Here is a 13278-nt window from a genome sequence, read left to right as displayed (position 1 = left end):
ATCAAGAAACGGATTAAGACTGCATAGGATCGTCAGGCCAGCTATGCTAATATCAAGCGTAGGCCCTTGCAGTTCGAGGTCAGGGAGAAAGTGTTTCTGAGAGTGTCACCTTTCCGCAAGATTCTCAAATTTGGCCTTAAGGGCAAGTTGTCTCCCAGATTTATCGGTCCGTTTGAGATCTTGGAGAGCATTGACGATTTGGCTTATCGACTAGCTTTGCCACCGCATCTATCCAGTATTCACGACGTGTTCCACGTATCTCTGTTGCGACGGTATGTGGCAGATGAATCTCATATTCTGCAGTGGTCTGAGGTTCAGGTAGACAAGAATTTGACTTATGTTGAGAAACCTCTTTGTATCCTGGATTATAAGGATAAGGTTTTACGGAACAAAGTCATTCCTTTGGTTTTAGTTCAGTGGCAGCGCCGAGGCACTGAGGAAGCTACTTGGGAGCTTGAGGACAGGATGCGTAAAGACCATCCTGAGTTGTTTTGATTTCATTTTTTTTAAGTTGTATTCAGTTGCAAACTCTGTAAACGTTTGATTTGAATAAAGAATGTTTCCGATTTCTGTATTTGCATTCGGTACTTAAGATCTGATTTCGAGGACGAAATATCTTAAGTGGGGGAGAATGTAGTAGCCCGTAACCAAAATCAGTAATTAAGAAATTAATCATAATTACTTGGGTAGAGTTCGGAAGCTTCGAAGGTGAGTTCGGAAGCTCCGATCAGGATCGGAAGCTCCGAACAGGATCGGAAGCTCCGATCGATATTACGTCAGGCATGACGTGTGGCAAGATCGGAAGCTCCGATCAGGACCGGAAGCTCCGATTACCCCTATCCGGAGTCAACAAGTGATATTTTGACACGTGGCCGATCAGGATCTTCGGAAACTCCGATGGCAGGATCGGACGTTCCGATCAAGGATCGGAAGTTCCGATCGTTGTCTATAAATAGAAGGGCGAGACTTCACTTTCATTTGCCAATTCCGAGTTCTCCTTTCCATTCTAGTCCTTTTGGAGCCGTTCTAGTCTTCTTAGGCTCGGTCCGGAGGTCGGCAAGGCGTTCGGTAGTCGTAGCGGAGTTGTGCCCAAGTTCTGGAGGCATCGACATCAAAGGGCTAACGACGGACGAAGGTATAGCTTTTGCTTCCTATAAATATTTAGGAGTATGCAATAGCTTAGTTAAGGCTTTTAGAGCACTTTAATGATAGTAGTATCATTTGGCAGTGTAGAGCAGACTATAGGCGTGGACCTAGAGTTGGTAGAGCTTGCACTGTTTTGAGGTACGAAATTACTGTTCGAGATATCCTGACTGAGTATGCATGTATTATGTGACTGCATGATTTATATGCCATGATATTATGCTGCATTCATTTGCATCTTGCTGTATCTCTTTCGAGATGTCTGTTAGTAGGGTTGTACCCTATCCTGTTAGTGGATGGACTTCCATCGATTTGGGTCCGGCGTATCCACGGTTATCTCGGTATGGGAGCCACCTCCTGAAGTGACGGCACATCGTGCTACATACCAGGGCCCGGTCTGTCTCTGTTATCCGATCCTTGACCTCGAGTCTATAGGGAGTTCACTTTGCATGCATGTATACTCATACTCTCGTACTGAGCGTTTTATGCTCACGTCTCGTACTCTGTATTTTCTGGACACCCTATTCCATGGGGCAGGTTTGCGATTGGACGAGGAGGGTGGATCCAGGAGGGGCTAGTCAGTGGTTGACCAGCTGGAGCTTCGTCTAGGTTTTATTACTGTTGTATGGGTTTATACAGCTATTCGATTTGGTTGTATATTATTGGATAAATTACAGATTCCTTTTCTTGGGATTGTTTATTGTTTATGGTTTCCGCAATTTTATTCTGATATCTGTTTAACTTAAGTTAATTGCATGCCTAAGTTCTGTTTAGTAGGTGATCCGGGTTAGGGTCACTACAAGAACTCTTCTGGAAAGGGTCAGATGTATGTTGGTCAATGCTTCTCTTCCTAAGTCCTTCTGGGGAGAAGCATTATCTACTGCGTGCTATTTGGTCAATAGGTGTCCATCCAGTGCGATTGGTTTCAAGACACCAATGGAGAAGTGGAGTGGAACACCTGCAGACTACTCAAACTTGAGGGTATTCGGATGTCTTGCATATGCTCATCTGAAACAGGACAAGTTGGAAGCAAGGACAGTCAGATGTATATTCATTGGGTATCCGGATGGTGTGAAGGGTTATAAAGTTTGGAACTTGGAGTCAAGAGGTCCAAAGTTCTTCAACACCAGAGATGTGAAGTTTGATGAATCCAAACTGAGATATAAAATGAATACAGATGGAAATGACAGTCAGATCAGTGATAAACTACCGATTGAGGTGGAGTCTTCTGTGCCAGATGAAGGGTCAGAAGAGATGCAAGATGAGAATGTGACAGCAAGAGATCAAACAGTGGATTTGAGCACTTACAATCTTACAAGGGACAGAACCAAAAGGGAGATCAGAGCTCCTAAGAGGTTTGGTGAAGCTGATCTGGCTTGGTATGCACTTACAGTAGCTGAGGAGGTGGAGTATTCAGAGCCAAATACTTATGATGAAGCTATGGCGAGTAAACAGTAAAATAAGTGGATTGAAGCTATGAATGAAGAGATGAACTCACTCGAGAAGAATCAAACCTGGAAGCTAGTAGACAGACCGAAGCATCAAAAGACATTGGGATGCAAGTGGATCTATAAACAGAAGGAAGGAACTCTTGGTACAGATCAGATCAAGTATAAAGCAAGATTGGTTGCAAATAGTTTTGGTCAAGTAGAAGAGATAGATTTTAACGAGGTCTATTCTCCAGTGGTCAAACATTGTCATCCAGATTATGTTAGCACTGGTGAACCAGCTCAACTTGGAGCTTGAGCAGATGGATGTGAAAACTGTGTTTCTACACGGTGACCTGGAAGAAACCATTTACATGGAACAACCAAAGGGCTTCATACATCAGAAAACCCAGAACAAAGTCTGCTTACTGAGAAAATCATTGTATGGGCTGAAGCAGAGTCCGAGGCAGTGGAACAAAAGGTTTGATGAGTTCTTGATTGATATTGGTTTGTGAGAAGCCAATATGACAGATGTGTCTATCTGAAGAAGGATGAAAGATAGGTTATCTTTACCTACTGATTTACGTTGATGATATATTGATTGCAAGTAAAAGTAGGACAGAGATATCATCCTTGAAACAACAGCTTAACACAGAGTTTGAGATAAAAGATCTGGGTGAAGCGAAGAGAATTCTGGGCATGGATATAGTAAGAAACAGGAAAAGATAGGAGATTCATCTGAGTCAGAAGAACTACTTGAAGAAGGTTGTTCTGAGGCATAACATGAATCAAGCAAAATCTGTCTTGATCCCTCTGGGACAGCATTTGAAGCTATCTGCGAATCAGTCACCTGAAAGTGAGGAAGACAAGATGAAGATGGCTGGTATTCCATATGGTAGTGGAGTGGAGAGTCTCATATATGAAATGGTGTGTAGTAGGCCTGATCTAGCATATGCAATCAGTGTAGTGTCAAGATTTATGGCTAATCCGGGAACATATCATTGGGAAGCACTTAAGTGGATTCTCCGATATCTCATAAACACAACTGGGTTGGGATTGAAGTTTGAGAAACAGCAAGATGGAATTGATCCGGTAGTTGGATATGTGGATTCGGATTTTGCTGGGAACTTAGACACGAGAAAGTCATTGACTGGTTATGTGTTCACCTTTTATGGCACAGCGATCACCTGGAAGTCAAATTTACAGTCAGTGGTTGCTCTTTCTACCACTGAGACAGAATTCATAGCTGTTACTGAGGCCATAAAATAAGGATTATGGTTAAAAGGAATGATAGCGAAGTTGGGTGTAAAACAAGATCAAGTTGTAGTACACTGTGACAATCAAAGTGCAATACACTTGACGAAACTCCAAGTCTATCATGAACAATCGAAACATATAGATGTGAAGATGCATTTCGTGAGAGATGTGATTGAAAAAGGAGATGTGATCCTTGTGAAGATAGCATCAGAAAAAAACCATACAGATGCTATGACTAAGTCACTGCCGTATGCTAAGTTCAAGAAATGTTTGGAATTAGTTAATGCGGTGATTAAAAATTAGCCAAGACGGCTAGGATGGAGAGCAACATTCAACCTGAAAGAATCAAGGTGGAGATTGTTGAAGTATACTTCTATCAGTTTGAATGGGTATAGAGAAGAGATCGGATCGAATAGTACAGATCAGATGAGCTCGGTGTTCAGATGAGTTCATGGCCCAGGTCGTATACTGGGATCAGATCGATGTGATGGTCAGATGATTCTTCGGATGAGTTCATGCAGATAGATTGCTCGAGTATTGTGACTTGGTTAGAAGTTAGATGAAGTGTCCGAGAAGCTGGAAGCTTGCAGGCAGATCGATGCAGATCGAAACACGAGGGCAGATCAGACTGATGAATGAAGACTTATCGGGCTGGACCAGGTTGACTTTATATTTGGATCGTAAGTTACTGTTGACCTAAAGCCCAAGATGAAAGTCGGTCTAATTCTCTATATAAGCAGATGAAAGCTGGCCGCAACGAGAATAACAGAAAATCAAAATTCTTCAGAATATATTGAGAGAGAAGAATGAGAGATTTCGGAGGAGAAAACTAAGCGTAGATTGTGACGGGAAGATTCAAGTATCAATAGCTTGAATCGTGTCTGTATCTAGCTTGATAGTTTGTCTGAGTCCATCTCTGTAATAAGCTTTGTTCTTGAGCTTGGGTTGTTCTGTTGGTGATTAATAAAAGTGTTGTGTTGCTCTCCCGTGGACGTAGGCAAATTCATTGCCGAACCACGTAAATACTTGTGTCGTTTAATCGCTTTCGCGTGAGTTGGTTGATTGATCTGTGTGCGTTGATTTTATCTGCTTTCTGGGATTATTGTTCTTATCTGTGTGTTTCATTTGCTTGGTGAATTCTCGATAACCAAATTTCGGATTGATTCCTAACATAATTATTTGAATAAACACACATAAACACGTACAATTATCAGTTCTCCAAAAGTTCAAATTGTTGTTCAAACATAGAATCTTGAAAACAGAACTTTACGGAGGAAGGCAAATTACAAGTTTTGGCGCAGTCAAGAAAATGATTATTTCCTATAAAAAAATGATTATTAGTTTGTTTTTTTAAAAAAAAATTATAAAAGAAAAATAAATTGGTTATAATTACGTATCCAGCAAATTTGTGATGTCAAATAAGCATAATTATCATTATCTTGACAAATTCAATATATGATTATAATTAGGCATCTTCTTTTCATCAACCTTGCTGACATGTAAAAAGTACTCAATTTTTGTTCAGAATGATTAAAACATTTGTATATTATGGATCATATAAATTTTTTCCTAATCAACAAACCAATTAATTCAGCAACAAAATCCAAGTAACATTTGCACTTGCTAGCTAGTAAGAGTATTCCAAAATACAAAAAAAAAATTTGCAGACAAACCAACAAAACGAACGTGTCCATGCAATCAAAAATTCTAGCCAACCGAATTATTAAACAAAAAAAGTAGAGTTGAACAATAAAGTTTTCGACAAAATTGAAGAAATTGGCATCTTGCGCTGGAAGTTATGAACTTCGGAGTTTTCATCAGAGGTGTAGGGGTAAAATTTATCAAGAGTCCCTACTCTTTTGGTTTTTAAAATATGTTGAAAAACGAACAAATAGGAGGCATCATTGCAAAAAGAGTTCCCCCAACGATTGCCATTGGAATGCTCCTCCCTAAAGAGTACAATGTCATATATATCAGCCGATCGAAATATATACAAATTCAGCACCACTTTTAAATAAATCAAAGGAAAAAAAAAATAAGAAAGAAGGGAATTAATGAAGATGAAGTCCGGGCATTGATATTAATCAAGAAATCCTTTGTTGAAAGTACATTTATCGGTAATTAACTATAAATTTGTTCCACATCCTCGCAACACAATCCTTCAAATACTAAATTAACCCCCCGGACATTACTCCTTACGATTATTTTGCCACACACACATTGCACAAATATTGTTGATTTGGAGATTAATTAGCATATAAACGTACACAAGAAATCAAACAATGAACCACATAAATGAACATAGTGATGAGTATTAATTATTATGCGCATGAAAAATAACAAAATAGGCATAAAACACCACATGAAGAAGGAGAGTTAACTAACATTACATGAATGAATGAATCATGCACCATGTCTAATATCTGTCTATACACGTACGTACACAAAGCCTTGATTAGATTAGATTAGATGAGCTAATTAATCAAGCAATATTTATTTAAACGTACTACACTGGAAGACATGCACACACAAGGTCAAAGATATATTATAATAAAATAATGAATCATCAAATAATTATTAAGATAAATCAATAAAAACAAATTAAATTAAGCATCACCTATGCAACCGAAACCTACAGCACCAGCCACAAAACTACCAACTGTGTGATTAATCAGGTCTTCTTTCTTGCGGTATTTCTCGAGCGAAAAATTGACCGCAGCGTAGGTTGCAAAAACTGAAGCACTTGTGAGCCCACAATATAATGTCCAATCAACTTTGCTGAGTGAATCGCATAACTACCAATTCGGGTAGAGTGATCAAAGCAAATGCGGAACCAATATATATCCCTGTAGTTAGACAAGAGGCCCCCCTCTCCATTGTTTTCTTCAAAATACGCCCATCATGACTTCCCATTTAATTGCCGGTTGAATTTTTCTACATATATAAAACATGTATATAAACAACACAACACATTCCTCAAATTCAATTAAAATTAAACTTGGATCGAACATGACAATTAATGTCGTAACAAGCAAAACTACGTGCACATAAAAAATATATATATGTATATTATGTTCAATCGATCGCAAAATTAATTAAAGCAACGTCTATAAGTCCAAAAATTCTGGAAAGCTGAAGCTGTGATTCCATCGACTAGCTACATATCAAAATATGTAATTCGACCCATAAAACTAAAATTTCAAGCAAATACGTACGTACAACAAATCAAATAATTATAGCATTATCAATCAGTATCCAACTTAATTAAAGGAAAATTAGATTCTGCTTCACCCAAATTTAAACCAAAAACGTCATTAAATTTGAAGACGAACCTTAACAGGAAGGAAAATTAGTTGAAATATTACGTACGCTTGCAATGCATGGACTCAAGACTTTCTTCTCTATTTATTTTGAGAGACGTCTGCTTGAAAAACAAGAAAGGGACGTCTGCTTGGAAAATAAAAAAACTTTTTCGTATTACAGGTATTGTTTGCAACTTTTAAAAACAAAAGATTATGAAAATTTTATTAACAATTTAATTTTGATTATGTTAATAAAATCTGAATAATTTTTAAAAGCTACAAACACTACCTTATAAGCTTTTTATTGAGTATATAAACTATTATTATTCACGTTTTATTAATTATAACTATATAATAACTAATATAGGGATAAACAATTTTAGTAATTATTGTATAATTATCATATAATACGATTAAGTTGTTGCCATTTTTTATACTATATCTACAATGTCCCTTTAACGCAATATATTTAATTTATACTTGTATAAATGAACACTAGCTTGTTTTTCCTTTATGAAATTATTTTTTTGGTTTTTTAATATCAAATAATTTTTAAGAAATATGATTTTTTATGATCTTTTTTTTTAAAAAAAAATAATAATAATAAACATAATTTATATCGAAATAATTTAAATTATAAGTATTTTAGGTTGATGTCATATATAATATTCGTTATTAGACACAGCCAGTACTTATAATAATTCTATTATTATATAAAATTTTGATTTTTAAATAATGGTCAAATATCTAATATTAGATGTATATTATTAAAAAAATCAAATCTTATTTGAATTTCTATAGAATCACATGACCATATCCAATTCTAATATTGAAATTATTTGACTTTCAAATAATTATCAAATATCTCAAAATTGTCTAAAATAGTTATGATATCGATCTCTTTCCAAAATAAATTATATTTGTAATCAAATTACAAATATAAAATATACTTTCTTTATTAATTTTTTTTATTATTTAATCAATTTGTGAGAATTAATAATTAATCTATATATTAATTATTTAAGAGTATCAATCTTGATTGCGTGAAGATCGTTTGGGATTTGGATCCTCTGCTCTTCAAGGAAAATAGCACCTCGTGTTGTCTTGTTTTTTTGTTTTTAATTGAGATGTTCGCGTGAACATCTCACAAGATGCTCGCGCGAACATCTCAATTGAAAAAAATAAAAAATAAAGATTGCAATGAAACGACGTCGTTTCACTCCACAGCATGGGATGCTGTTATTTTTTAACAGCAGAGGATCCTGGCCCGATGATTTGGGGACCATGGACTCATAATCTCAAGTTCAAATAAATTTAGACAAAATTAATTAAATATTTTTAATAAATTATCTAATTTATTACACCACTAAAATTGTGGGCTTTAACTTCATCAATATTTACTTCAACATTTATTAATTACGAAGTAATATGTAACAATCAACTTTCGTTATTAATAATATTGGCAAAGTAAACGTGCACATTTTACTTCAGAGTTTACAAAACTCGGGCTTCACTATTAATTTAGTTACTTCTGTATATTATATATTTGATGAAGTAAAAAGATGAACAGTACTAATCTCCCTTTCACCCTTCATTTCTTTCTAACTTTTTATCTGTAAAAAAATCCAGTTCTCTCGTGCCGACATCTTGTGGTCGGATGCCAGGATTTTTCGGAAACGGAAGTCGGCATTCGTCAGTGGAGTCGGAGTTTGATGCCAAGGTGTTCCGCCACAATTACTTGACTAGGAGCAAGAGATTTCGCATTGATTCCTGCTTTTGGAGTATCATTTCACGCGACACCATAAAAAAAATTTAAAGAACAATGTTACTGTGAAGCTTGCTTACGCCTATGGATTTTGCTGGCATGGGGAGTTGAGCGAGCTGTACAGATTGCATATGAAGCTAGAACGAGAATTAATAATGAAATGTAACTATCAATGCTTGAATAGTTTTATATATATATTCGGAGTCCGTTGTTAATTTGATTTGCTTGGTCTCAAGTATGTTTTATATATATATGCGAGCATGATTTTCTTTTTGTGTCGCATAATTACTTGTCCCGTTGTCCTTTACTTGACGTACAAATATTAAGAGAATTAATACGTTCTTTCGTGCGTACTACAATCAATGTGACCATAATGAACTCTATATGATCAATGAGGATAAAAATGGTCATGTTTCTAGCATTTATATATATTATGACCAAGGATGTGGTAGATTATTGGGATCTTATGATGACATGTATGTTCAATATATATCAAGATTAATTGTTTCTCTTACATTTTTATTCCACTTCTGCTGCAACATTGATGCAAAATTAAAGGCCTTTTTCTTCTTTTTTATATTTTATTTGTTATTTTTTATATCTAGATATCATGTGCCGATTATATTGATTTTTTATTATTTGCTTCTTTTTTTTTCAACAGGATTGGTTGCATTTTACTTTCTGTAGGACATGATAAATTTCAAGGAGAAGCATTTCATACTTTGAACTATGTTGTAAACCAGTCAGAGTACACTTAAAATGTTTTTGTCAATGGAAAAAACTGTCAGCAGAGCCCAGATTTTCCTTCTTCAAGATGTCAAGGATGATGATATCGACACCAGTAAATTAATGTGGACTTAAACAGTGAGGCAGATCCTATGTCGGGTGATTCTATGCTATACCGGGTGAGATACACTCTTTTTATGTTTTTTATTAAGATGTTCGCGTGAATATCTTGCTGAAAAAAATCATGTGGATCCCGCCTGTAATTTTTTTGTCATTTAGCATGATATTTTTTTTCATTTAGGGAGATGTTCGCACAAACATCTCAAAAAAATTAGGGGGTGTTTCACCCGATGTAGCATAGAATCACCCATGTGGCGGACAAATTTCATCTTTAACCAGTGAAATCAAATGTTTGTGTGCGAAATTTGCTGGATTACAGAATAGCATTGCAGTAACTTTTTACAAAAATAGTCACTCTTGGAGTGAAATGTCTACTGGTTCTTTAAAAGACGAAAGGTTGACACATTTTCATCATTAGAAATTTATTTTTTAACAGCTTTCCTGGTCCTTTCATGTCTTGAAATTTTTTTTATCACTACAAAATAATTTTGTGTAAATCGAATAAAGGATCTAGTTTAATTACAATAACTTCACAAGTTCTTTTATAACTAAAGATGCAAAATAAACTTGCCTTTTAATCAGGACTTGCCCAATTTGGTTTTAAGGACTAAAAATCTAATATGGAAATTAGAATCAATATCAAAATTCTTTGGACGATTGAATTCTTGTATGCAATCTACTCCTCCGGAATTAAGGTTGCGCTTGGATAGAAATATTTCAAATCAATGGATTGAGATTATTATTTTATTGTTAACAATGAAATATAAAAAAATCTTAAATTCACAACTTAATTATTTACACATTACTTAGGGAGTGTTTGCAATCACTAAAAAAAAGTGATTGTTAGCTTTTGACTTAAAAAAATCATTTTTGTGTGTTTCTTAAACCTAGATTATGTGTTAGCTTATGCTTAACTTAATTGAAATCCAAAAGCTAGTCATGTGGTGATTATGATTCTCCAAAAGTAATTTTAATAAGAAGGTCATTGTTAAAATAACTCTAATCATTTATTTATCAAAAACTACCAAACTTTGATTTTTAGCTTTTCACATTTGTTTCCAAACACCATCAACTTTTGATTTTTCTTAACTTTTTTATAATCTATAAATTAATCACTTCTACAAAATCATAATCTATTGCAAACACTCCCTTAGATTGATTAAAATGGATTTCAAATTACCACTTTATTGGATGAACTTAAAATACATCATAACTATCAAGAATAATCAAACAAACATGAAAGAAGTGAATTTGATGTTTATGGTGTTCCTTCTCTAAACAACAAAATTGCATTTCAAATTCATGGATTTGAAATATTTCAATCCAAGCGCAACCTAGTTCCACGATATTTCTCACCAATCTTTGAATCAATCGACACACAAAAATGTGGGCTACCTTTTTTTAATTTTCTCACAAAATTCTTTACTAAAAGTTTTCACAAAAATTCAAATCTGACAAGAGAGAATGAGACGTGAATGTGTGATAACAAAAAAAAAACATTTTTTTTCTCCGAAAAATTGGATTGATCGAAAAATTTCTAATTTGACTAGAGGGAATGAGCCGTGCATGTGTGAAAAACAATTTTTTTCTCTGAAAAATTTGACCGATCGATTTGCAAGGGAAAAGACCGTATTTATATATCAAATCTTTCAATATTTGAAAAAATGTTTTTTTAAAAAAAAAACAAAAAAAGAAATCCCAACTGATTGTGGATTTATGTGACTTTGAATTTCAAATTTTGTAACCAAATTTAAAAACCCAAAAATGGTTCTCGAGAATCTAGAAACAAAAACTAATTGAAAATTTTTTTTTTTTTTTGGAGAGAAAACTAATTGAAATTTTTTATTTTTAAATAATGGTCAAATATCTAATATTTGACGTATATTATTAAAAAAAATCAAATCTTGTTTGAAGTTCTATATAATCAGATAACCCTATCCAATTTTAATATTGAAATTATTTGACTTTCAATGATAAGATATCTCAAAAGTATCTAAAATAATTATTTTATCTATTTCCAAAATAAACTATATTTTTAATAATCACATTACTAATATAAAATATACAATCTTTATTAAATAATACACAATTTTATTATTTAATCAATTTGTGAGAATTAATAATTAATCATATTAATTATTTAAGAATATCCATCGTGATTGCGCGAAGTTGGTTTGGAGACCATGGACCCATAATCTCAAGCTCCAATAAATTTAGAGAAAATGAATTAAAGCTCTTTAATTAATTATCTAATTTTTTAGTTCCAAGGTTACTCTACTAAAAATTCGAAACTTCACTCTTGAGAAATTTGTAACGTGATTACCCAAAAGATTTAAATAATCCATCGATATAATCATTACATGTTAATCAATCCTTCGTTTATGGTTTACAAATAAATCTGGGTGAAATTATCATTTTACACATCTGTTTGTATCTAAACTTCAAGTATCATTGTTCCACTCGTGAACTGTAAATCCATAATCTAATTATGAATTAGCGCGCTCAAACTGTTCATTGCTAGAATCAATATTCAAGGGAACCCTTTTAGCATCTTTTTGAAAGTTACGAATTCCGTGTCTGTAAATTATATTCACAGCTGAATGTGTTAATGAGTCTCCAAAATGTAATTATTAAGTCTTTTACTAAAATAGATTTTAACGAACAAATCAAGAGACTCCGTTAACACAAACAAGAAGTCTATATTACTCAAGATTTAGATTGATCTACATAAGAGCATCTTAATGATGTTGATTAATGTCTTTATAACAGTACTTAAACAAACTCTAAAATCACATCTGGTTGTTGTCATATATAATCAAATCATATAAAATCATCTGCTTAATGTCATCACACTGACAGTCCGGATAAAACTTTCATATTCAAAATTAATATCAGTGGACTGCATTAATGATTGTCAATTAAACATCCATACTTTAATCAATCATGGACATTTTAAATTTGCTATCTATGATTTTAATCCTCATGTATATAACAATTTTATATACTAAAATCATAGTAACTATAATATATTATGAATTTTATATAGATATATATTTTTAAGCAAAATAGCATAAACAATCAAACAAATAATTCTTTTATTTAAAACTAGTAAAAAATACACACACTTTGTGTGTGTATAAGAGAATTTTTTTTTAAAGCAAATCATGGAGTTAGTGAGAAGTTTTTAGTGAAATATTGGGTAAAAAAGGGTAATTTTGGAATAACTTATTTTGGTGTCCTCAAGGTAGTTTAACATACTCATCTTTTATAATATAGAATAGATTAATTAACAACAAATATATGTTTAATGAGCACATTTTCAACAATATGTTATATATATATATATATATATATATATATATATATATATATATTTGTTTCCCTCCACACTAGTGTGCTGGAAAACCATGGGCGCCGGCTTGATGTTCGCGCGAACATCACGCTCGGGTTTAGTTTTTTAAAAAAATAATAATTTGAGATGTTCGCGTGAAATATCTTTTATATATATATATATATATATATATATATATATATATAT

The sequence above is a fragment of the Henckelia pumila genome, chromosome 2 (assembly GCF_033568475.1).
Source record: "Henckelia pumila isolate YLH828 chromosome 2, ASM3356847v2, whole genome shotgun sequence".
Classification (NCBI taxonomy): Eukaryota; Viridiplantae; Streptophyta; class Magnoliopsida; order Lamiales; family Gesneriaceae; genus Henckelia; species Henckelia pumila.
This window is presented reverse-complemented; position numbering follows the sequence as displayed.